The sequence below is a fragment of the Triticum urartu genome, unplaced genomic scaffold (genome assembly GCF_056163025.1).
Source record: "Triticum urartu cultivar PI428250 unplaced genomic scaffold, HENAU_Tu73 scaffold2, whole genome shotgun sequence".
NCBI classification, from domain to species: Eukaryota; Viridiplantae; Streptophyta; class Magnoliopsida; order Poales; family Poaceae; genus Triticum; species Triticum urartu.
Window position 1 is genome coordinate 7,051,891 of NW_028260368.1, and position 23,687 is coordinate 7,075,577.

Here is a 23,687-nt window from a genome sequence, read left to right on the forward strand (position 1 = left end):
AAATAGCCAATTTCTATTCCAAAGAGGAAGTTCTACTAATTTTTTTAATTAGTAAGTTGATTCACCTACTCTTTATTATAATAAAAAGAACATTTCAGAATGAAAAATAGAAAAGTTTTTTCTTGATCATTTATCAACCCTTTCCTGTTTCTTAATTTCGTCTAATGATTAATTAAGAGGGTTGACCAGGTCATTGATACGTATAATATCCAAATACCAAATACGCTCAGTGTGTGATCCACAGAAAGAAAAAAGAGTTGTTTTGGTGAACATCAAAGAAAAAACTTGCTCTTCTTCCATAAAAAATTCTTCTAAAAATGCCGAACCCAATCGTTGCATAAAAGTTCGTACCGTGCTTTTATGTTTACGAGCTAAAGTTCTAGCACATGAAAGTCGAAGTATATACTTTAGTCGATACAAAGTCCGTTTTTTCGAAGATCCACTATGATAATGAAAAAGATTTCTACATATCCGACCAAATCGATCAAGAATATCCCAATCTGATAAATCTGTCCAAATGGGTTTACTAATAGGATGCCCCGATCCAGTACAAAATTGAGCTTTTGATAAGTATCCTATGAGGAGAGTAGCGGGGACTATGGTATCGAATTTTTTCATTCGAGTATCTATTAGAAATGAATTCTCCAGCATTTGATTCCTTACTAACAAAGAACTTTTTTGTACACTTGAAAGGTACCCCATAAAATCGAAGCAAGAGTTTGCTAATTGGTTTATATGGATTCTTCGCGGCTGAGTCCAAAAACAGAAATAATATTGCCAGAAATTGATAAGGTAGCATTTCCATTTCTTCTTCAAAAAAAAAGTGCCTTTTGATGCAAGAATTGCCTTTCCTTGATATCGAACATAATGCATAAGAGGATCCATAAAGAACCATAGGGTTTTCCGAGAAAAACCAGGGTACATTATCCCAAAATGTTCCATCTTCCTAGAAAAGTGGATTCGTTCCAGAAAAGTTCCAGAAGATGCTAATGGTAAGCAAGAAGATTGTTTACGAAGAAACAACAAAAAAAATTCATATTCTGATACATAAGAGTTATATAGGAATTGAAATAGTCTTTTATTTTCTTTTTGAAAAAAAAAAATGGATTTCATTGAAGTAATAAAACTATTCCAATTCGAATAATAGTTGAGAAAGAATCGCAATAAATGCAAAGATGGAACATCTTGGATACGGTATTGAAGGAGTTGAACCAGGATTTCCAAATGGATAGGATAGGGTATTTCTATATGTGATAGATAATCCAAATGCAAAAATTTGTCTTCTAAAAAGGGAAATATTGAATGAATAGAGCGTAAATTCTGAAACTTTGGTATTTCTTTTTCTTTCAGACAAAAAAATTCCCGTAGCGAGAATGGGATTTCCACAACGATCGCAAACCCTTCAGATAGAATCTGAGAATAAAACTCAGAATAAAAATAATTTTTGTAATCCAATAATCGATCTTGGTTAGGATGATTAACCGAGTTATCCAAAAAATTCTGCTGATACATTCGAATAATTAAACGTTTCACAAGTAGTGAACTAAATTTCTTGTTATTACAACTAACAACTATTTCCACAGGTTCAGAACCATTTAATCCATAATGGTGGGCAAATGCATAAATATATTCCTGAAAGAGAAGTGGGTAGACAAAGTATTGTTGACGAGATTTATGTTTTTCTGAATACCCTTCGAATTTTTCCATTTGTATTTCTACTTGAATCAGAGAGAAGAAGCATTTCTCGGTTTATCGAATGATGATACATAGTGCAATATGGTCAGAACAGGGTGTTGCATTTTTAATACAAACCCTGGAAAGAAAGGGAGTCTAATCCACAGATCTTTTTCTGCTCCTTTTCTACCCAATTAGTTTATGTTTGTTCTAATTAAAAAAAAAGAACAGAACAAGTTTTTTATTTTTGCAGGCCAATCGCTCTTTTGACTTTGGAATACAGCCTCTTTATCAATATACTGCTTCTTTTACACATTCAATCCATAACATCCCTTATTCAATCCATAATCAAGAATAATTAGGATTTCTAAAAAAAAAAAGAAAAAATAAAGGGTCCACTCATAGGAAAACCCAACCTTTCCCCGCATCCGGCACTAATCTATTTTTAACGTCTAATTAGAGCGGGGAATCATTCCAATTAGGAAGTTCAGCTCGTTGCTTTTTATTTTACCAGAATTGGAGCCAGGCTCTATCCATTTATTCATTAGACCCAGAAAATCGTAATTTTGGATTCCATTCAAAAAAGATTGATTTTATTACGACATGCTATTTTTTCCATTCATTACCTTTGAGGATCAGTCGTGGTCTTCTAGACTCTACCAAGAGTCTGGACGAATTTGTTGTTTCATCCAAATGTGTAAAAGATCATAGTCGCACTTAAAAGCCGAGTACTCTACCATTGAGTTAGCAACCCAGATAAAAAAAGGATCTTAGATACGATCGAAATCCAAAAATCAATGGAATTACACCGCGCGCTTCTGTCAAAACATTGAACTAGCAAGACATCAAAAGATTTTTTTTATCGACCATGAAAAACACTCAAATGCCAAAACGAACAGGTCCGGTGAAATTCCACTAAAGTAAAGTTAAAAAAAGAGCGACCCTAATCACGATGGCCAAATTCTCCTTATTTTTAGCGATTTTTATTAACAAAAAATATATATTATAAAAAATATATATTATATTGTATGAGAATACATGCAAGAGGAACACCCTTATCATTTGAGCGAAGTGTAGGCGGAAAAATTGAATATGGAGTGAGGATAAAGAGACCCATCTATCTACAAATTCTATTTGTTCAATAGACCTTTGTCAATGGAAATACAATGGTAAGAAAACAAATTAGATAGAAAAAGTAAATAAAATAGGGGCTTATGTTGGATTGGCACGATATAATATAAATCCAAATAGGATTAAAAAAGAGGTAAATTGTGTCTAAATAATTAGACAACTAGGAATACTAATAATCTTCTCCTATCCTATTTTTTGATTCATTTAGTTCTTCAATTAACTCAAAGTTCTTTCTTTTTCTTTAAAGAATTCTGCCTTCCTTAAAATATCATAAACAGTTCTTGTTGGTTGAGCACCCTTTTCAAGGAAATAGAGAATAGCTGGAACATTTAAACAAGTTTGATTCTTTATCGGATCATAAAAACCTACTTTTTGAAGATCTCTTCCTTCTCTTCGAGATCGAACATCAATTGCAACGATTCGATAGACAGCTTATTGGGATAGATGTAGATAAACAACGCCCCCCCCTAGAAACGTATATGAGGTTTTCTCCTCATACGGCTCGAGAAAATGATTCGAATTTCTGTCGATAATAATAGAAATTAGACTATGACGTGCATTAATTTCCTTACAGAAAAAACAAATTTCATTTATACTCATGACTCAAGTGGGCTAATTTTGCCTGACAAACTTCGAAGGCAAAATCCTTCCAAAATTTTTGAGTCGTCTTTAAACTCTTTTCTTTGTCTCATTTCGAACGAATTGACTTTTATTCCTTATTCTAATCCAACTCTGTTGTTGAGACAATTGAAAATTGTGTTTACTTGTTCTGGAATCCTTTATCTTTGATTTGTGAAATCCTTGGGTTTAGACATTACTTCGGGAATTCCTATTTTTTTCTTTCAAAAGAGTAGCAACATACCCTTTTTTCTTATTTCCTTCGATAAAGCATTTATCTCTTCTATAGAAATCTAATAAGAGGGATTGATTCTGATATACTTTTATTGGACTTTCTTCTTATTTTAACCTTTCGATTTATTTCTATATTAAGGATAGACTGACAAAGTTGGCCTAATTTATTAGTTTTCACTAACCCTAGATTCTTTCCCTTGATAAAAAAAATTCTGTCCTCTCGAGCTCCATCGTGTACTATGTTACTTAAACCCAGCGCAAATTTGGTTCGGAACGAATAGAACAGGCTATGTCGAGCCAAGAGCATTTTCATTACTATGGAAAATGATGGATAGCAAAATCCACAATCGATCATGTCCTTCAAGTCGCACGTTGCTTTCTACCACATCGTTTTAAACGAAGTTTTACCATAACAAACATTCCTCTTTTCATTGCAAAGTGGTATAGAGAATTGATCCAATATGGATGGAATCATGAATAGTCATTGGTTTAGTTTTTTTATACTAATTAAAACTTGCTATCTATGGAGCAATATGGATAAAAGAAAGTAAGTATTTATCCGGGAAGCCTCCGCCAAGATCCAATTTATTTAAACCCATATTAAAATTCTATCATATGAATGAAACATAGTTTGAAAAAGACGACTAAACAAGTTTGCTTAAAACTTATTTATTCTTAAATTTCCACCCTCAACGGATGGCTCGAGATGATCAATCTTGAAGTGAGAAAAGAAGGATTGACTCTTCCTCAATAAATAAACTATCAACCTCCAAAAAAGTTTAATTAATTTAATTACTAGAATTAGAATTCTAGTAGTAATATATTTTTTCAGTACCAAAAACAATTAACTATAATAACTAAATAAACTATTCCAATGAAAAGATTGAAAGTTTTTGGTAGTTATAGAATTCTCGTACTTCTTCAACTCGAATACCAAAAGGAAGAAAAAAATATGACTAAGTGATTTTATAGTAGAGGCATATCCTGAATGTGCTTGATAGATCCCATTTTTTCATGAAAATAAAGATAGTCAATTTGACTGGACTTAAGACTTTATTATGTTTTCTGAGAAAGAATAAGATATCATTATTCTCTTTAATAAACTTTTGTCTCGTACGGAATACTATATGATTTCACCGTTTGTTTCATCAGAAACAATCTGGGACGGAAGGATTCGAACCTCCGAGTAACGGGACCAAAACCCGCTGCCTTACCACTTGGCCACGCCCCATTTCGGGTTTTATGCGACACTAATAAACACTAGTATGTTTATTTGTTATTCGTCAATACCATTTCAATTACATAAAAAAGGAGGGATATTCTCTTGCTAGTATTCTACACATGCGGATAATATAGAATCAAAAAAATGCATTGATCATTACATGGAATTCTATTAAGATATTATATGAAAGTCGAATTTATTCCACTCTCATTTGAGAGTGCGAATACAAGGAGGTATTTTGTGTTTGGGAAAGTCCGAAGAAAAAAGATTTTGAATCTGCCTTTTCCTTCTTTCCCTTAAAAAAATAACTCAAGAAAAATCCAATTATTTACTCTACAAGAATGAAATGCTTGTTATGCCTAATATACTTAGTTTAACCTGTATCTGTTTTAATTCTGTTCTTTATCCTACTAGTTTTTTCTTTGCCAAATTACCCGAAGCTTATGCTATTTTCAATCCAATCGTGGATATTATGCCTGTTATACCTCTATTCTTTTTTCTATTAGCCTTTGTTTGGCAAGCTGCTGTAAGTTTTCGATGAAATCTTTAGTACTCTGTATGCCAAATTGAATGATGTGTTCATTCCAAAAAAATTTTAAAATGGGTAAAAGCCGAGAAGTTTTATATTTTTATATTATGAACCTTCGATTCTAAAATTTAAATTCTTCTACATTGAATGGGTAGCTACAGCAATAAATTTGGATCAGCCTTTCTACTCCCCTGCACCTAGGTTGAGCAGGTACCTAAAGGTACCTACACAATACCTAACCACCTAACCCTATTTTTGCTATTGATAAGAGTGCTTATTATAAAAGAATTCTTGCAATTTTTTTCAAGAATTCTTTTTTGCATTTTTAGGTATAAAAAAAAACCATCCTAGTGGATCCGTGTGGTAAGGAAAAACTGGTAATCTATTCCTTAAAAAAAAATCTTGGAGATTATGTAATGCTTACTCTCAAACTTTTTGTTTATACAGTAGTGATATTCTTTGTTTCACTCTTTATCTTTGGATTCTTATCTAATGACCCAGGACGGAATCCTGGACGCGAGGAGTAAAAATTCAGTTTTTTTTTTTCTTATTGGATTTGTTTCGTACATTTATCTATGAGAAAATCCGGGGGTCAGAATTCTTTCCAATTCGAAAGTCCCAAATGATCCAAGGGAGCGGAAAGAGAGGGATTCGAACCCTCGGTACAAAAAAATTGTACAACGGATTAGCAATCCGCCGCTTTAGTCCACTCAGCCATCTCTCCACGTTCCAAAGCGAAAGGTTTCCGTGATATGATATAGGCAAGAAATAAGAAATAACGGTTGCAAAAAACCCCTTTTTTTTCTTTCAAAAGTCTATAAAAATTATATTGCCAATTCCATTTTAATTATATTCTTTTTTCTTAATGTTAATAAAAAAAGAAGAAAATTCTTGTTTTTTCTTTCTAAAAATCGATATTGGCCGAGAGACAATCAAATAGATTTTCTCTTTAGCGGGCATTTCCATATAGGACTTGTTATAATTATAATAAAACAAGCAGGTTATATAAAAAAAACGCTTTTTTTGTCGATTATTTATCAAGAAAGCAAAAAGGGTTCTTATCAAATCCACCATAAAATTGGAAAGAAGCATAAAGTAAGTAGACCTGACTCCTTTAATGATGCCTCTATCCGCTATTCTGATATATAAATTCGATGTAGATGAAATTGTATAAGCGAATTTTTTTTATTTCCTTAGACTTAGACCGCGCAAGACAAGAATTTTTCGCTATTTACGATTTCATATTCTTGTTACTAGATGTTCTATAGGAATAAGAAGAAATCGCAACTCCTTTGCGCTACACATAAAATTGGATTTCGAAGGTCCATTTTTTTTTTTCAGAATCCTCTATTATTTTAGTTCTTCCACCCATGCAATAGAGAGGGAATGGGAAAAGAAGGGTTACTTTTATTTGCATTTTTCCCTTAAAAGATAGACTTTGAAATAGGAGTCTTGGAATAATGCTGAATTCAAAGGTTTATTTCTTTCTATAGTATAAGAAAAACAATTTATTTCTATTTCTATAGTATAAGAAAAACAAATAAATAGTATAAGAAAAACAAATCGAATCAAATTCATGGATTTACCACGACCTCGGTTGTGACTGTGACTCCATAGATAAAAATGGGAAATTTCTCTCTTCGAGACCATTGAAAAAGGGCATTGAACGAGAAAGAAATCGTCCACAGATAATAAAACTATCATATGCCTTGGAAAGTGATATGAGGTGCTCGGAAATGGTTGAAGTAATTGAATAGGAGGATCACTATGACTATAGCCCTTGGTAGAATTCCTAAAGAAGAAAATGATCTATTTGATACTATGGATGACTGGTTACGAAGGGACCGTTTCGTTTTTGTAGGATGGTCTGGCCTATTGCTCTTTCCTTGTGCTTATTTCGCTTTAGGGGGTTGGTTTACAGGGACAACTTTTGTAACTTCTTGGTATACCCATGGATTGGCTAGTTCCTATTTGGAAGGTTGTAATTTCTTAACCGCAGCAGTTTCTACCCCTGCCAATAGTTTAGCACACTCTTTGTTGCTACTATGGGGGCCCGAAGCACAAGGAGATTTTACTCGTTGGTGTCAATTAGGCGGTCTATGGACTTTTGTAGCTCTCCACGGGGCTTTTGCACTAATAGGTTTCATGTTACGCCAATTTGAACTTGCTCGGTCTGTTCAATTGCGGCCTTATAATGCAATCTCATTCTCTGGTCCAATTGCTGTTTTTGTTTCTGTATTCCTTATTTATCCACTGGGGCAATCTGGTTGGTTCTTTGCGCCGAGTTTTGGCGTAGCAGCGATATTTCGATTCATCCTTTTCTTCCAAGGATTTCATAATTGGACGTTGAACCCATTTCATATGATGGGAGTTGCCGGAGTATTAGGTGCGGCTCTGCTATGCGCTATTCATGGAGCGACCGTAGAAAACACTCTATTTGAGGACGGTGATGGTGCAAATACCTTCCGTGCTTTTAACCCAACTCAAGCTGAAGAAACTTATTCAATGGTCACTGCTAACCGCTTTTGGTCCCAAATCTTTGGTGTTGCTTTTTCCAATAAACGTTGGTTACATTTCTTTATGCTATTTGTACCCGTCACCGGTTTATGGATGAGTGCTATTGGCGTAGTTGGCTTGGCTCTGAACTTACGTGCCTATGACTTTGTTTCCCAGGAAATCCGTGCAGCGGAAGATCCTGAATTTGAGACTTTCTACACCAAAAATATTCTTTTAAACGAGGGTATTCGTGCGTGGATGGCAGCTCAGGATCAGCCTCATGAAAATCTTATATTCCCTGAGGAGGTTCTACCACGTGGAAACGCTCTTTAATGGAACTTTCGTTTTAGCTGGTCGTGACCAAGAAACCACCGGCTTTGCTTGGTGGGCTGGGAATGCCAGACTTATCAATTTGTCCGGTAAACTGCTTGGAGCTCATGTAGCTCATGCCGGATTAATCGTATTCTGGGCCGGAGCAATGAACCTATTTGAAGTGGCCCATTTCGTACCAGAAAAGCCCATGTATGAACAAGGGTTGATTTTACTTCCACACTTAGCTACTCTAGGTTGGGGAGTAGGGCCAGGGGGGGAAGTTCTAGATACTTTTCCGTACTTTGTATCTGGCGTACTTCACCTAATTTCCTCCGCAGTCTTAGGCTTCGGTGGCATTTATCACGCGCTTCTGGGACCCGAGACTCTTGAGGAATCTTTTCCATTCTTTGGTTATGTCTGGAAAGATAGAAATAAAATGACTACAATTTTGGGTATTCACTTAATTTTGTTAGGTCTAGGTGCTTTTCTTCTAGTACTCAAGGCTCTTTATTTTGGCGGTGTATATGATACCTGGGCCCCTGGGGGGGGAGATGTAAGAAAAATTACCAATTTGACCCTTAGTCCCAGTGTTATATTTGGTTATTTACTAAAATCTCCTTTTGGTGGAGAAGGGTGGATTGTTAGTGTAGATGATTTAGAAGATATAATTGGTGGGCATGTATGGTTGGGTTTTATTTGTGTATTTGGCGGAATTTGGCATATTTTAACCAAACCCTTCGCATGGGCTCGCCGTGCATTTGTATGGTCTGGAGAAGCTTACTTGTCTTATAGTTTAGCTGCTTTATCTGTCTTTGGTTTTATCGCTTGTTGTTTTGTATGGTTCAATAATACAGCTTATCCGAGTGAGTTTTATGGACCCACCGGGCCAGAAGCTTCTCAAGCTCAAGCATTTACTTTTCTAGTTAGAGACCAGCGTCTTGGAGCTAATGTGGGATCCGCTCAAGGACCCACAGGTTTAGGTAAATATCTAATGCGTTCCCCAACTGGGGAGGTTATCTTTGGAGGGGAAACTATGCGTTTTTGGGACCTTCGTGCTCCATGGTTAGAACCTCTAAGGGGCCCCAACGGTTTGGACTTGAGTAGGTTGAAAAAAGACATACAACCTTGGCAAGAACGACGCTCAGCAGAATATATGACCCACGCTCCTTTAGGCTCTTTAAATTCCGTGGGTGGCGTAGCTACCGAGATCAATGCAGTTAATTATGTCTCTCCTAGAAGTTGGTTATCAACTTCTCATTTTGTTCTAGGATTCTTCTTTTTTGTGGGCCATTTATGGCATGCAGGAAGAGCCCGAGCTGCTGCAGCAGGTTTTGAAAAGGGAATCGATCGTGATTTGGAACCTGTTCTTTACATGAACCCTCTTAACTAAGATTTTCTTATTTATACCTGTTCTACTTTTTTTCTGTTCTGGCTCGGTTATTCCATCTAGCCGAGCCATTCATTCCTTTTTATGAAAGAAAGATAAGGGACAGAAAAAAAAAATAAATAAAAATGAAAGAAACAAACGTATTCAATAAGCAAAAGGAGAGAGAGGGATTCGAACCCTCGATAGTTCCTAGAACTATACCGGTTTTCAAGACCGGAGCTATCAACCACTCAGCCATCTCTCCACAGCCTAATCCTTATTTTACTCCTACAAATAGAACATAGCCATATAAAAAATAAAAAGATTTATTAGCCTCTAGAAAGATATCAGATACAAGTTCCTTTTCGATATATCTCTGTATACTGTATACACGGATACAGGATCCGCTATACCCGCTTGTGAAATAAAGAGTAAATAATCTCTTCTCACCCCCATATCCAAATAAAAAAGCGGTTTAAGTAATAAATTTGAATTAAAGAGAAGAATCAATGGATTCATGATTAAACCCCTCCTACTTCTTGTATTTTTTTACAATTTTGGTTTAAGTGAGGGATCAAATATGTAGTCAACTTTATTTGATGGTAGCTTGGAGGATTAGAAATATGACTATTGCTTTCCAATTAGCTGTTTTTGCATTAATTGCGACTTCCTCAGTCTTAGTAATTAGTGTACCCCTTGTATTTGCTTCTCCTGATGGTTGGTCAAATAATAAAAATGTTGTATTTTCCGGTACATCATTATGGATTGGACTAGTCTTTCTCGTAGCTATTCTGAATTCTCTCATTTCTTAAATGAAATTTGGTTAATATTTATTAACCCCATAAAAAAGAAATAATAAAGGCCATTTCTTCTAAAAAATTAGAATAGTGAGACGTATTAAAACGCAATTTGCGTTCCGAATTGCTAGCTCTTCTCTTTCAGTATTATGAAATTCCATTCCCATTAGAATATTCATTGACAGATAATAAAAAAAGGAAAACTCTAATATAATAGAAAATGAAATGAAACGGTCGACCCAGACATAGAAGGTCGACCCAGGCGGATATACGCTATAAAATATATACCGTAGCGAGCGTAGTTCAATGGTAAAATATCTCCTTGCCAAGGAGAAGATACGGGTTCGATTCCCGCCGCTCGCCCGCTTAATTTATCAAAGTACTATGATAAAAAGTTTAGTCTAGTTAACTGTTTAACTACTTATATTAAATTAAGTATTAATTAGGTGTTAGTCTAGTGCCGTATCCCTTACTATCTTACCCTTCCTTTGCATCCCACTCAAAAAAAGAGGGCGCTCCAGAGGCAGAAATAGAACTCGCCAACAGAGCTCCAAAAATTGGGTATTAACTGAGACAAACAACGGGCAAACTTTTTTTAAAGGGAAGGGAGAGGTAGACTGTCCCTTTCGTTTCATTTTTATTTTCTGCAGGGTAGGGAGAGGCCTTGCGCCTTCTTTTTTTGAAGGCAAGTGACTTCGCAAACTGCTCAATTTTGCCCTCTAGGGCCGGGAACTAATGAATAAAAAAGGGTTGGATACGCCCCTCTACCATACATATCTAGAGAAATAGAATAGTCCTTTTATACAGACTGCTAAGTGCGGAGACGGGAATCGAACCCGTGACCTCAAGGTTATGAGCCTCGTGAGCTACCAAACTGCTCTACTCCGCTCTGGAGTACCAGAAACTGGTGGACAAAAAAGGCTTGAATACAAGCCTCTAACATGTCTAGACAAATAGAATACTCCTTTTATACAGAATGGAGCGGGTAGCGGGAATCGAACCCGCATCGTTAGCTTGGAAGGCTAGGGGTTATAGTCGACGTTGGTTGATTATTTTTAACGTCTCTAATTCAAAACCGAACATGAAATTTTGATTTCATTCGGCTCCTTTATGGATATTCTCACCACTTAACATCTATGTCAGCTTTTCTATTTGAATGGAACCAAAGCTCTCCGCTTTCTAGATGATCCTTATAGAGTAGGAGATAGAAATTCTATCTAAATTCATCTAATCTACTTACTTCGTTCCCTAATTTCATTCAAGAGATCCTGAGGAAAAGAATTGGGTTTCCACCGAGCTGAAACAATATGCGGATGGTTCTAGTAAACCAAAACTATCGTTTTTTAGCTATTTGGCTTCCTTATTCCTTATTTTAAGAAGATTTAGTTACGATTGGAAATCAACTTTTTTGTATCTTCATCCATAGATCCTTTACTCATATTTTCAAAATTGGAATACTTAATCCAATGCAAAATTATGCTTCGCGACTCTGTACTCATAATCCTATTTTTATTTTGGATGCAATTTAAATTAGTCTTTGGATACAAATCGCCAGAATGTATATTCTTCCTCAATATGCTATTGAGAGGAAAAGGATTTAATCCTTTATAAGAACTAAAGTTTTCATCGGAATATAAAAATAAAAAACTTAAGGATGCCTTAAGTATATCATTTCAAATTCAGTTATTAATAGAACGAATCACACTTTTACCACTAAACTATACCCGCTACATTGTAGATTATGGTATAAATGGTACCCTTTGTCAAGGATAGCCATTTGACAAGAAGGCTAATTCCCCCTTATTGAATCAGATGGAGAAGGTTCATGACACTGAGCCGTTGGTACTTCTACTTCGATCGCTCGCCTTTACTTTAGGATTTAGATAGCCCCTCTGGTCTGTAAAAAAAATCTTTTCTTACCATGCTAATAGCGCCTGAACCAAATGTATTTATTTTGATTAGGATCCTATTCTACGGTTACGACTACAATAATAATTATTTACTTTGCAAGGACGTAAGTGTGTCAGACTGCTAAATTGTTTTATTATTCCTACAATATAAACTAGGGGATATAGGGGGTAACACTGTCCCTATAAATTCCTTTTTTCCTTTTCTTTTTTGTCCAGAATTGAACAAAAAAGAAATTATGGAAGATGTTTTCTTCCCCCATTAAGTCCGAGCCATAGAGTAAGAGTGAGATGAGTTTTCCAAATTCATCATAGACTTTCCCTATGGCTTGATAGAAGTAAGCAGCAAAGAGTCGTAACTTAAAGAAAAAAACGGACAGGGCCGACAGATTTACCTGATGTAAAGAAGATCCTAAAAGTCTCTGATTAGTCGACTCTCTCCATTTAACACTTTCCTCTCTCTCCTTTTTTCCACTGACTCAATTCTAGTTTATTAGATTCTTGTTTAAAAGAATGCAAAAAGTTCAATAGAACTAAGAACACATAAAAAATAGCATAGAGGATCAAGGCCATTACCAAAAGTTCCTCCCAAGGATCCTATATCCTATTGGGTATCTGTTCCCCGCCTTTTCCCGCTAGGATCGGAAATCTTATATTTTCCATATCCATATACCGTTGAATCCTTGGGGTTCCAGAATCCGCCTATTTTACTAGTCTTCGGAAACGGAAAACCCTGAACCAAGAAGAGTTGGATATGTTATGTAGGGTATGTTTTTTTTTATTAATTTTATTTTGAGCTCTCAAGATATCGATATATACATATACAATCTCTACATAATGTCTCTCTCTCTATCTCTATATATTATATATATAATATGTACATTATGCAGTAGACCCATAATGGGAAATCCAAGTGGCTAATTTTTGAATTAAATAAAAAGCCCTTTTAACTCAGTGGTAGAGTAATGCCATGGTAAGGCATAAGTCATCGGTTCAAATCCGATAAAGGGCTTTTTAAATTAGTGGTAGAGTAATCTCGTGCTAAGACGTAAGTCGTTGGTTCGAATCTGATAGAGTACTTTTCTACTAAATTGATTCACTTTTTTTCTTTGTTTTTGAAACTTTCTCTATATTTTTAGAGAATTTTATGACTTAGTGCGGGATGGATGCATTTTTGGTATGAACACTAAATGAAGCACGGAGAATTAATCTATAACGATCAACTAAAAAAAATCCTAGATGAAAACATAACAGAAAAGTTGGAAAAACTCTTTGCTTTGGATCTATTTATACTTTTCGAGTATATTGACAATTCCAAAAAACTGCTCATACTATGATTATAGTATAATCACGAGCGGTTGTATATGGCCCTATCGTCTAGTGATGCCCCTATCGTCTAGTGGTTCAGGACATCTCTCTTTCAAGGAGGCAGCGGGGATTCGACTTCCCCTGGGGGTAGGGAGTATTATGAAAGGAGGTTAATCATAGATTAGCAAAAACCCTAGAATAAATTCTTCCTGGGTCGATGCCCGAGTGGTTAATGGGGACGGACTGTAAATTCGTTGACAATGTCTACGCTGGTTCAAATCCAGCTCGGCCCAAACCAAAAATCTAGGGCTTCGTGAGTATGAACTAAATCCTTTTGTTTTTCTTCCATAAAATAAAATGTCTGATCTATAGAAATAAAAGATAAAGAAAAAAGGGAAATTTTTTTTTCTAATCCATATCTCTCATTCCTTTCTTACAAACAAAAGAGTTTTTCTTATTGAAGGCTGGATTATTATCCATTTTTAGTGATAAAAAATCACGACATACTAGTTATGTCACTCTCACTATACCCACGTATAATATAATATGTGGGTATGTAGTATATGATTCGTCTATTTCTTAGAGTACGAAAGACGAATCGAATCTTCTTATGGTTCTATTTAAGAATGGGTATGCCATACACCCCGCGGGGATTGTAGTTCAATTGGTCAGAGCACCGCCCTGTCAAGGCGGAAGCTGCGGGTTCGAGCCCCGTCAGTCCCGAACTAGGGTTCAATGAATGGAGAAATTGATATTTCCTTTTTCCATGAAAAAAAGGGGCAGGGAGCAAGATCAAATACCCACAGGGCACCCTTACTTCACTTTTTTATTTTGCATCTCTCATTAAAGAGGGAGGGAGGGCATATAGGAATTTTTTTTTCACTACTCCCAATCGATAAAGAAAGACACACATACGATATGTGGATTAGTAGAATTTAGGATATTATATTACTCTATCTTTCTTTATGATGATACCATCCTCATCTTAATTTCCTATTCCACTCTTATGGAATAGAGTACCGGTATTTTACCGGAATCCATACATAAATCGTATTCCCTTTTTATTTCAGACCTCTTTTCCCCATCTCACTTCTACTGCTTATTTGGATGTCTATGTGACCCATAGAAAGTGAAAGTTGGTCATATAATACATACATAATTGTATGTATAACTATAAGAAAAAGGAAGGGAAATTGTATAAGATTAAGAAAGTATAAGATTAAGAAAGCTCGTGGGTTAGAGATATAGAAAAGAAAAAGTAGAAAAGGATTAAAAAAGAGGGAATTCCTAATCCAATCAAAAAACCCATTTTGGTCTTAGTGTGGATAGAGGATCTTCCTATGTTATACTATATAACTCTCATCCGTGAAATATAACTCTCATCCATGAATTGATTTGATAGATCCGATATTCATAATATTGAATTGATTCAGTATTATCAGAATGCAAGCCCTACCCTTGAATTTACAAGATACCCCTTTTTCCTCTCCATGGGATTACATCCCGAGTTATTGTGAAAATAAAAAATAAAGAGGTTATGGAAGTCAATATTCTCGCATTTATTGCTACTGCACTGTTCATTCTAGTTCCTACTTCTTTTTTACTTATTATTTATGTAAAAACAGTCAGCCAAAATAATTAATTGGAATTCCAATTAATCATTGAAGAAATTAAAAAGGGATTAAATAAAAAAAATCCAAGTCTTAAATGAAAGGATCTGGTTGGAATCTTAAAGTGTGGTAGAAAGAACTACATATAGTTTTTTCTACGACACTTTAGATTCTTTCTATTATATTATCTTTGAATCTACATAGAATAGATTAGTAGATTGAAATAGTTAAGTAGTCTAATTCAATTTCTTTTTTCATTGCATCCACTTAATTTCAATCAGGTCAAAATAAAAAAATCTAAGACAATTCTTGACCAAAGAATCCATGGAAGGAAAGAAAAATAATATGAAGAATAGACTATAGTAAAAAGTAAAAGGAAATGGAAAATGTGTGATATGCCGTGAATAGTTCCGTGGAAGAAAGTCTAATTTTCTTATGTATAGAACTTTTTTTAACCATTCGTCATTTCTAGTAGAAATTCTGAATTGGTATAATGGCTCTTTCTTACATTACAACTTACAATACAAGAGTTTCTTACAGGAGTGAAACAAAACTAAAGAAAAAGATTAAAGAATAACGTTTGACAAAATGATTAATGCAAAATGATCCATTAAAGAAAAGAATTGATACAACAATTTGATTACTTAATCAATTAGTAGTATCCCTAGAGTCCACTCCTTCCCCATACTACTAGTGAAAGAGAAAATGTAAAGACTACCATTAAAGCAGCCCAAGCGAGACTTACTATATCCATCTAAATTATGTCTCCTATTTCTATGAAGGGATTATTCTACTATTGATCAATAATCATAGTGGAATCAAGGGTACAGAGTCAAAAAGGGATTCCGCCCTAAGGCCATGGATCAATCAGTTCAAGGAATTTACTCCTAACAAATTCTTATAGGAATTCTGGTAGAATTAGAGAGCATTAAAAATACGAGATACTATAGCCCTTTTTTCCTTAAAAAAGAAAGAGTACGGGAATGATGTCCTGAATAGAAGAAGCGGGAATAGGAAGATTTTTTATTCCTTTTGTTACTCTTTTTTTTTTTTTTAAGCAAAGGACGCCCGAATATACCATAAAATTATCGATAGATAAATATTTATTGGATACCTACCTTACCTAATGTTTATTTTTGACCTAAACCCTGCAGCCTTGCTTTGTATCATTCTATGAAAGAATGAAGAGATTTTATCCATAATACAACTCCTAAATTGATTTTTGATCGACCTATTTAATCTGATTCTCGTTAGAATTAAGTAGTCCTTACTTTAGTGTATGTAGGTAACATAAGATGTACGATAAAAAAATGTATAATAATTAGTAAGTCTTGATATTCTTTCGTGGAGTCCCTTCTTGAATCTTAGATTGAAAAAAAAAAAGAATGCCCCTTAGGGACCTTTCTTTGGATACCAAGATTTCTGACATCTTATCCTCGTATTTTAAAATTATCAAATCGAATCTCAATTAAGAACCAATTCAAATTCATATAATAAAAGAATAAGGAAACACTACCTCACCCCTATTGATAACCATTTTGGCCACTACCGTCAAAACAAACCCTAACCCTAGTTTGAGGATAGAACTATGGTATGGTTTCTCTAAACCCAGTATCGGCAGGCCCAGTTACTCTCTTGCCCGAACTTATGCGAAGTAAAAATTTATCGAATTCGATCAGCACTATAAAAAAAACCTAAGTATTTTATTGATCAGGCGGCACCCAGATTTGAACTGGGGATAAAGGATTTGCAGTCCCCTGCCTTACCGCTTGGCCATGCCGCCAAAAAATCCGATCAAAAATCTAGAAAACAGCAAGTATTCATCCACGTTTTCTTACGAAAAGCCCCTTTTATTTTGAATATAATTCTACTTACTTTTTTCCAATCTTTTTCAAAAAATCTATTCCTGCTTTTTTTGATCCAGTTTCTATTATTCTCCTCGATAGATTCTATCTTAAAACATACATTGTTAACACAATAAAACTTCCCATTTCTTTCTATTGAGATGAAAAAGAAGAAAAAGTGGATTTCTATTCACAGGCTGCAAAATTCAGAATAAATTGGAACCGTTAACTAGAATTCTCTTTTTTTTATTGCAGTAGTGAACTACTCTTAAATCGGTATTATCTCCCCCCCCTTCAATGGCATAATAAAATATTATGGCTTTATGCTTAATCCGTGTATAGGTAAACTTTAGGTCCGAACAGCATTATTATCCAAAGATCCCCTTTATGTACATATCTCTATGGGGAATCATGCTTTAATTTTTCAAAGTATTAAATTAAATATCTTGAATAAAAAAAGGAAATTTGCTCTGATATAGAGTATAACCTGACTATCTTGGCGTACCCAAGTGAAATTACGATAAAAGAAAAGCATGGATATGGGGAGAGGTGGATAACTAGATTGGCATGTACTTAAAAAAGGGACTTACTTTATTTTAGAATTCCACAATGAAATACTGAATTTTCTAGCAATTATACTACTCCGATCCGAAATAAAAAAGAACCCTCAAATTATTTTGAGAAATTAAAGTAAGCACGCTATTCTAAATCGAAGTAAAGTCAAACTTTCTAGTATATTATATTACGGCTTTATTACATTCATAGAAAGGAGATAAAATGAGAAATCTTTGCCATCCAATCTGATTAGAATATCATAACATAAAGTATAAGTGGCAGAATTTTTTTTGTAGGAATGTTTTATCAATTCATTTTCATTTCATTTGTACCCCTGGCAAACTCGAACTTTCGTCCAAATGGTCTCTATTCATATGTATGAAATACATATATGAAATACGTATGTGGAGTTCCCTAGAATTTCATGTGATTCAGTAAACAGAATATAGATTCCATGATTGCTAGATCGATCCATAGGGATTGATGAAGAGTGAGCTGATAATGGAATTTTTCTTTGATAAACAGGAAACTTAAGATTAAGATGCTCCGGAATGGAAACGAGGGAATGTCCACAATACCCGGATTTAGTCAGATCCAATTCGAGGGATTTTGTAGGTTCATTAATCAAGCCTTGGCAGAAGAACTTGACAAGTTTCCAACAATTAAAGATCCAGATCACGAAATTGCATTTCAATTATTTGCGAAAGGATATCAACTGCTAGAACCCTCGATAAAAGAAAGAGATGCTGTGTATGAATCACTCACCTATTCTTCCGAATTATATGTATCTGCGAGATTAATTTTTGGTTTCGATGTGCAAAAGCAAACCATTTCTATCGGAAACATTCCTATAATGAATTCCTTAGGAACCTTTATTATAAATGGAATATACCGAATTGTGATCAATCAAATATTGCTAAGTCCTGGTATTTACTACCGCTCGGAATTAGATCATAAGGGAATTTCTATCTACACTGGCACTATAATATCAGATTGGGGGGGGAGATCGGAATTAGCAATTGATAAAAAAGAAAGGATATGGGCTCGCGTGAGTAGAAAACAAAAGATATCTATTCTAGTTCTATCATCAGCTATGGGTTCGAATCTAAGAGAAATTCTGGATAATGTTTCCTACCCTGAAATTTTCTTGTCTTTCCCGAATGCTAAAGAGAAGAAGAGGATTGAGTCAAAAGAAAAAGCTATTTTGGAGTTTTATCAACAATTTGCTTGTGTAGGTGGGGACCTGGTATTTTCGGAGTCCTTATGCGAGGAATTACAAAAGAAATTTTTTCAACAAAAATGTGAATTAGGAAGGATTGGTCGACGAAATATGAATCGGAGACTTAATCTTGATATTCCTCAGAACAATACATTCTTGTTACCACGAGATGTATTGGCCGCTACGGATCATTTGATTGGAATGAAATTTGGAACGGGTATACTTGACGATGACGATATGAATCACTTGAAAAATAAACGTATTCGTTCGGTTGCGGATCTGTTACAAGATCAATTCGGATTGGCTCTTGGTCGTTTACAACATGCAGTTCAAAAAACTATTCGTAGAGTATTCATACGTCAATCGAAACCGACTCCCCAAACTTTGGTAACTCCAACTTCAACTTCAATTTTATTAATAACTACTTATGAGACCTTTTTTGGCACATACCCGTTATCTCAAGTTTTTGATCAAACGAATCCATTGACACAAACTGTTCATGGGCGAAAAGTGAGTTGTTTAGGTCCTGGAGGGTTGACGGGGAGAACCGCAAGTTTTCGGAGCCGAGATATTCATCCGAGTCACTATGGGCGTATTTGTCCAATTGACACGTCTGAAGGAATCAATGTTGGACTTACTGGATCCTTAACAATTCATGCGAGAATTGATCACTTGTGGGGATCCATAGAGAGTCCGTTTTATGAAATATCTGCTGAGAAAGCAAAAGAAAAAAAAGAGAGACAGGTGGTTTATCTATCACCAAATAGAGATGAATATTATATGATAGCAGCAGGAAATTCTTTGTCCTTGAATCAAGGTATTCAGGAAGAACAGGTTGTTCCGGCTAGATACCGTCAAGAATTCTTGACTATTGCATGGGAACAGATTCATGTTAGAAGTATTTTTCCTTTCCAATATTTTTCTATTGGGGGTTCTCTCATTCCTTTTATTGAGCACAATGATGCGAATCGGGCTTTAATGAGTTCTAATATGCAGCGCCAAGCAGTTCCGCTTTCTCGGTCCGAGAAATGCATTGTTGGAACTGGATTGGAACGCCAAACAGCTCTAGATTCGAGGGTTTCCATTATAGCCGAACGCGAGGGAAAGATCATTTCTACTGATAGTCATAAGATACTTTTATCAAGTAGTGGGAAGACTATAAGTATTCCTTTAGTTAACCACCGTCGCTCTAACAAAAATACTTGTATGCACCAAAAACCCCGGGTTCCACGGGGTAAATCCATTAAAAAAGGACAAATTTTAGCAGAAGGAGCTGCTACAATTGGGGGCGAACTTGCTTTAGGAAAAAACGTATTAGTAGCTTATATGCCATGGGAAGGTTACAATTTTGAAGACGCAGTACTAATTAGCGAACGTTTGGTATATGAAGATATTTATACCTCTTTTCACATCCGGAAATATGAAATTCAGACGGATACGACAAGCCAGGGCTCCGCTGAAAAAATCACTAAAGAAATACCACATCTAGAAGAACATTTACTCCGCAATTTGGACAGAAATGGAGTTGTTAGGTTGGGATCCTGGGTAGAAACTGGTGATATTTTAGTAGGTAAATTAACGCCTCAGATAGCGAGCGAATCATCTTATATCGCGGAAGCTGGATTATTACGGGCCATATTTGGCCTTGAGGTTTCCACTTCAAAAGAAACTTCTCTGAAATTACCTATAGGTGGAAGAGGGCGCGTTATCGATGTGAAATGGATCCAAAGGGACCCGCTCGACATAATGGTTCGTGTATATATTTTACAGAAACGTGAAATCAAAGTTGGGGATAAAGTAGCCGGAAGACATGGGAATAAAGGGATCATTTCCAAAATTTTGCCTAGGCAAGATATGCCCTATTTGCAAGATGGAACACCCGTTGATATGGTCTTCAATCCCTTAGGAGTACCCTCCCGAATGAATGTGGGACAAATATTTGAAAGCTCGCTCGGATTAGCGGGGGATCTGCTAAAGAAACATTATAGAATAGCACCCTTTGATGAGAGATATGAGCAAGAGGCTTCAAGAAAACTTGTGTTTTCAGAATTATATGAAGCCAGTAAAGAAACAAAAAATCCATGGGTATTTGAACCCGAGTACCCGGGAAAAAGCAGAATATTTGATGGAAGAACAGGCGACCCCTTTGAGCAACCTGTTCTAATAGGGAAGTCCTATATCTTAAAATTAATTCATCAAGTTGATGAGAAAATTCATGGGCGTTCTACTGGGCCCTACTCACTTGTTACACAACAACCGGTTAGAGGAAGAGCCAAGCAAGGGGGACAACGAGTAGGAGAAATGGAAGTTTGGGCTTTAGAAGGATTTGGTGTTGCTCATATTTTACAAGAGATACTTACTTATAAATCTGACCATCTTATAGCTCGCCAAGAAATACTTAATGCTACGATCTGGGGAAAAAGAATACCTAATCATGAGGATCCTCCAGAATCTTTTCGAGTGCTCGTTCGAGAACTACGATCTTTGGCTCTAGAACTGAATCATTTCCTTGTATCTGAAAAGAACTTCCAGGTTAATAGGGAGGAAGTTTGATCGGAATAAATATAAATTCTTTTCTTATTTCTATTTTATGATTGACCAATATAAACATCAACAACTTCAAATTGGACTCGTTTCCCCTCAACAAATAAAGGCTTGGGCTAACAAAAACCTACCTAATGGAGAAGTCGTTGGCGAAGTCACAAGGCCCTCTACTTTTCATTATAAAACCGATAAACCAGAAAAAGATGGATTGTTTTGCGAAAGAATCTTTGGACCCATAAAAAGCGGGATTTGCGCTTGTGGCAATTCTCGAGCGAGCGGAGCTGAAAACGAAGACGAAAGATTTTGCCAAAAATGCGGGGTCGAATTTGTGGATTCTCGGATACGAAGATATCAAATGGGATACATCAAACTCGCATGTCCCGTGACTCATGTGTGGTATTTGAAAGGTCTTCCTAGTTATATCGCGAATCTTTTAGATAAACCTCTTAAGAAGTTGGAGGGCCTAGTATACGGCGATTTCTCTTTTGCTAGGCCCAGCACTAAAAAACCCACTTTTTTACGATTACGAGGTTTATTCGAAGAGGAAATTGCATCCTGTAACCACAGCATTTCTCCCTTTTTTTCTACCCCAGGCTTTGCAACATTTCGAAATCGGGAAATTGCGACAGGAGCAGGTGCTATTAGAGAACAATTAGCAGATTTGGATTTGCGAATTATTATAGAGAATTCTTTGGTCGAATGGAAGGAATTAGAAGACGAGGGGTATAGTGGAGATGAGTGGGAAGATAGAAAAAGACGAATAAGAAAAGTTTTTTTGATTAGACGCATGCAATTGGCGAAACATTTTATTCAAACAAATGTAGAACCAGAATGGATGGTTTTGTGCTTATTACCGGTTCTTCCTCCCGAATTGAGACCTATTGTTTATAGGTCTGGAGATAAAGTAGTGACTTCAGACATTAATGAACTTTATAAGAGAGTTATCCGTCGGAACAACAATCTTGCCTATCTATTAAAAAGAAGTGAATTAGCGCCAGCAGATTTAGTAATGTGCCAGGAAAAATTGGTACAAGAAGCCGTGGATACACTTCTTGATAGTGGGTCCCGCGGGCAACCGACGAGGGATGGTCACAATAAAGTATACAAATCACTTTCAGATGTAATTGAAGGTAAAGAGGGAAGGTTTCGCGAGACTCTGCTTGGGAAACGGGTCGATTACTCGGGGCGTTCTGTCATTGTTGTGGGTCCTTCGCTTTCATTACATCAATGTGGATTACCTCTAGAGATAGCAATAAAGCTTTTTCAGCTATTTGTAATTCGCGATTTAATCACGAAACGCGCCACTTCTAATGTAAGGATTGCTAAAAGGAAAATTTGGGAAAAAGAACCCATTGTATGGGAAATACTTCAAGAAGTTATGCGGGGACATCCTGTACTGTTAAATAGAGCACCTACCCTGCATAGATTAGGCATACAGGCCTTTCAACCCACTTTAGTAGAGGGGCGTACTATTTCTTTACACCCATTAGTGTGTAAGGGTTTCAATGCGGACTTTGATGGAGATCAAATGGCTGTTCATCTACCTTTATCCTTGGAAGCTCAGGCAGAAGCCCGTTTACTTATGTTTTCTCATATGAATCTCTTATCTCCCGCTATTGGGGATCCTATTTGCGTACCAACCCAAGACATGCTTATCGGGCTTTATGTATTAACGATTGGAAAGCGTCGAGGTATTTGTGCAAATAGATATAATAGTTGCAGAAACTACCCAAATCTAAAAGTAAATTACAATAATAATAATAATTTTAAATATAGGAAAGATAAAGAACCCCATTTTTCTAGTTCTTATGATGCACTGGGAGCTTATAGACAAAAACTAATCAGTTTAGATAGTCCCTTGTGGCTACGATGGAACCTGGATCAACGCGTCATTGGGTCAAGAGAAGTTCCGATTGAAGTTCAATATGAATCTTTGGGGACTTATCATGAGATTTATGCCCACTATCTAATAATGGGAAATAGAAAAAAAGAAATTCGTTCGATATACATTCGAACCACTCTTGGTCATATTTCTTTTTATAGAGAAATAGAGGAAGCCATACAAGGATTTAGTCAGGCCTATTCATACACTACCTAAACAAGAAAGTTAGATTCGGCGATGCCCCTCCCCTTTCGGGGGGCATTCCGATTTCCCTAGTATCATCATTATTTGCCACGCGAATCCAGATTGAGATTGAGGCAATTAAGTTAATTAAATTTTCGAATCACTGACTCAGGCCCATTGTCGAATCCTACTCAGCAATTGTCGAATCCTACTCAGCCGAAAAGGGGGTACTTATGTATGGCGGAACGGGCCAATC

The 23,687-nt window shown here is 35.9% G+C and overlaps 5 non-coding genes across 5 annotated transcripts; 1 reads left to right on the forward strand and 4 right to left on the reverse strand.

The window, feature by feature from the left end:
• Positions 1 to 6,044: 6,044 nt before the first annotated feature.
• On the reverse strand, positions 6,045 to 6,132 carry TRNAS-GCU (transfer RNA serine (anticodon GCU)). The gene has a single exon. It is a non-coding gene; the product is annotated as a tRNA-Ser (tRNA).
• A 3,627-nt stretch (positions 6,133 to 9,759) lies between these two features.
• On the reverse strand, positions 9,760 to 9,847 carry TRNAS-UGA (transfer RNA serine (anticodon UGA)). The gene has a single exon. It is a non-coding gene; the product is annotated as a tRNA-Ser (tRNA).
• Positions 9,848 to 11,194: 1,347 nt separating this feature from the next.
• On the reverse strand, positions 11,195 to 11,268 carry TRNAM-CAU (transfer RNA methionine (anticodon CAU)). The gene has a single exon. It is a non-coding gene; the product is annotated as a tRNA-Met (tRNA).
• A 1,958-nt stretch (positions 11,269 to 13,226) lies between these two features.
• TRNAT-GGU (transfer RNA threonine (anticodon GGU)) lies at positions 13,227 to 13,298 on the forward strand. Its single transcript has one exon. It is a non-coding gene; the product is annotated as a tRNA-Thr (tRNA).
• Positions 13,299 to 16,916: 3,618 nt separating this feature from the next.
• Positions 16,917 to 16,987, reverse strand: TRNAC-GCA (transfer RNA cysteine (anticodon GCA)). The gene has a single exon. It is a non-coding gene; the product is annotated as a tRNA-Cys (tRNA).
• Positions 16,988 to 23,687: the final 6,700 nt, after the last annotated feature.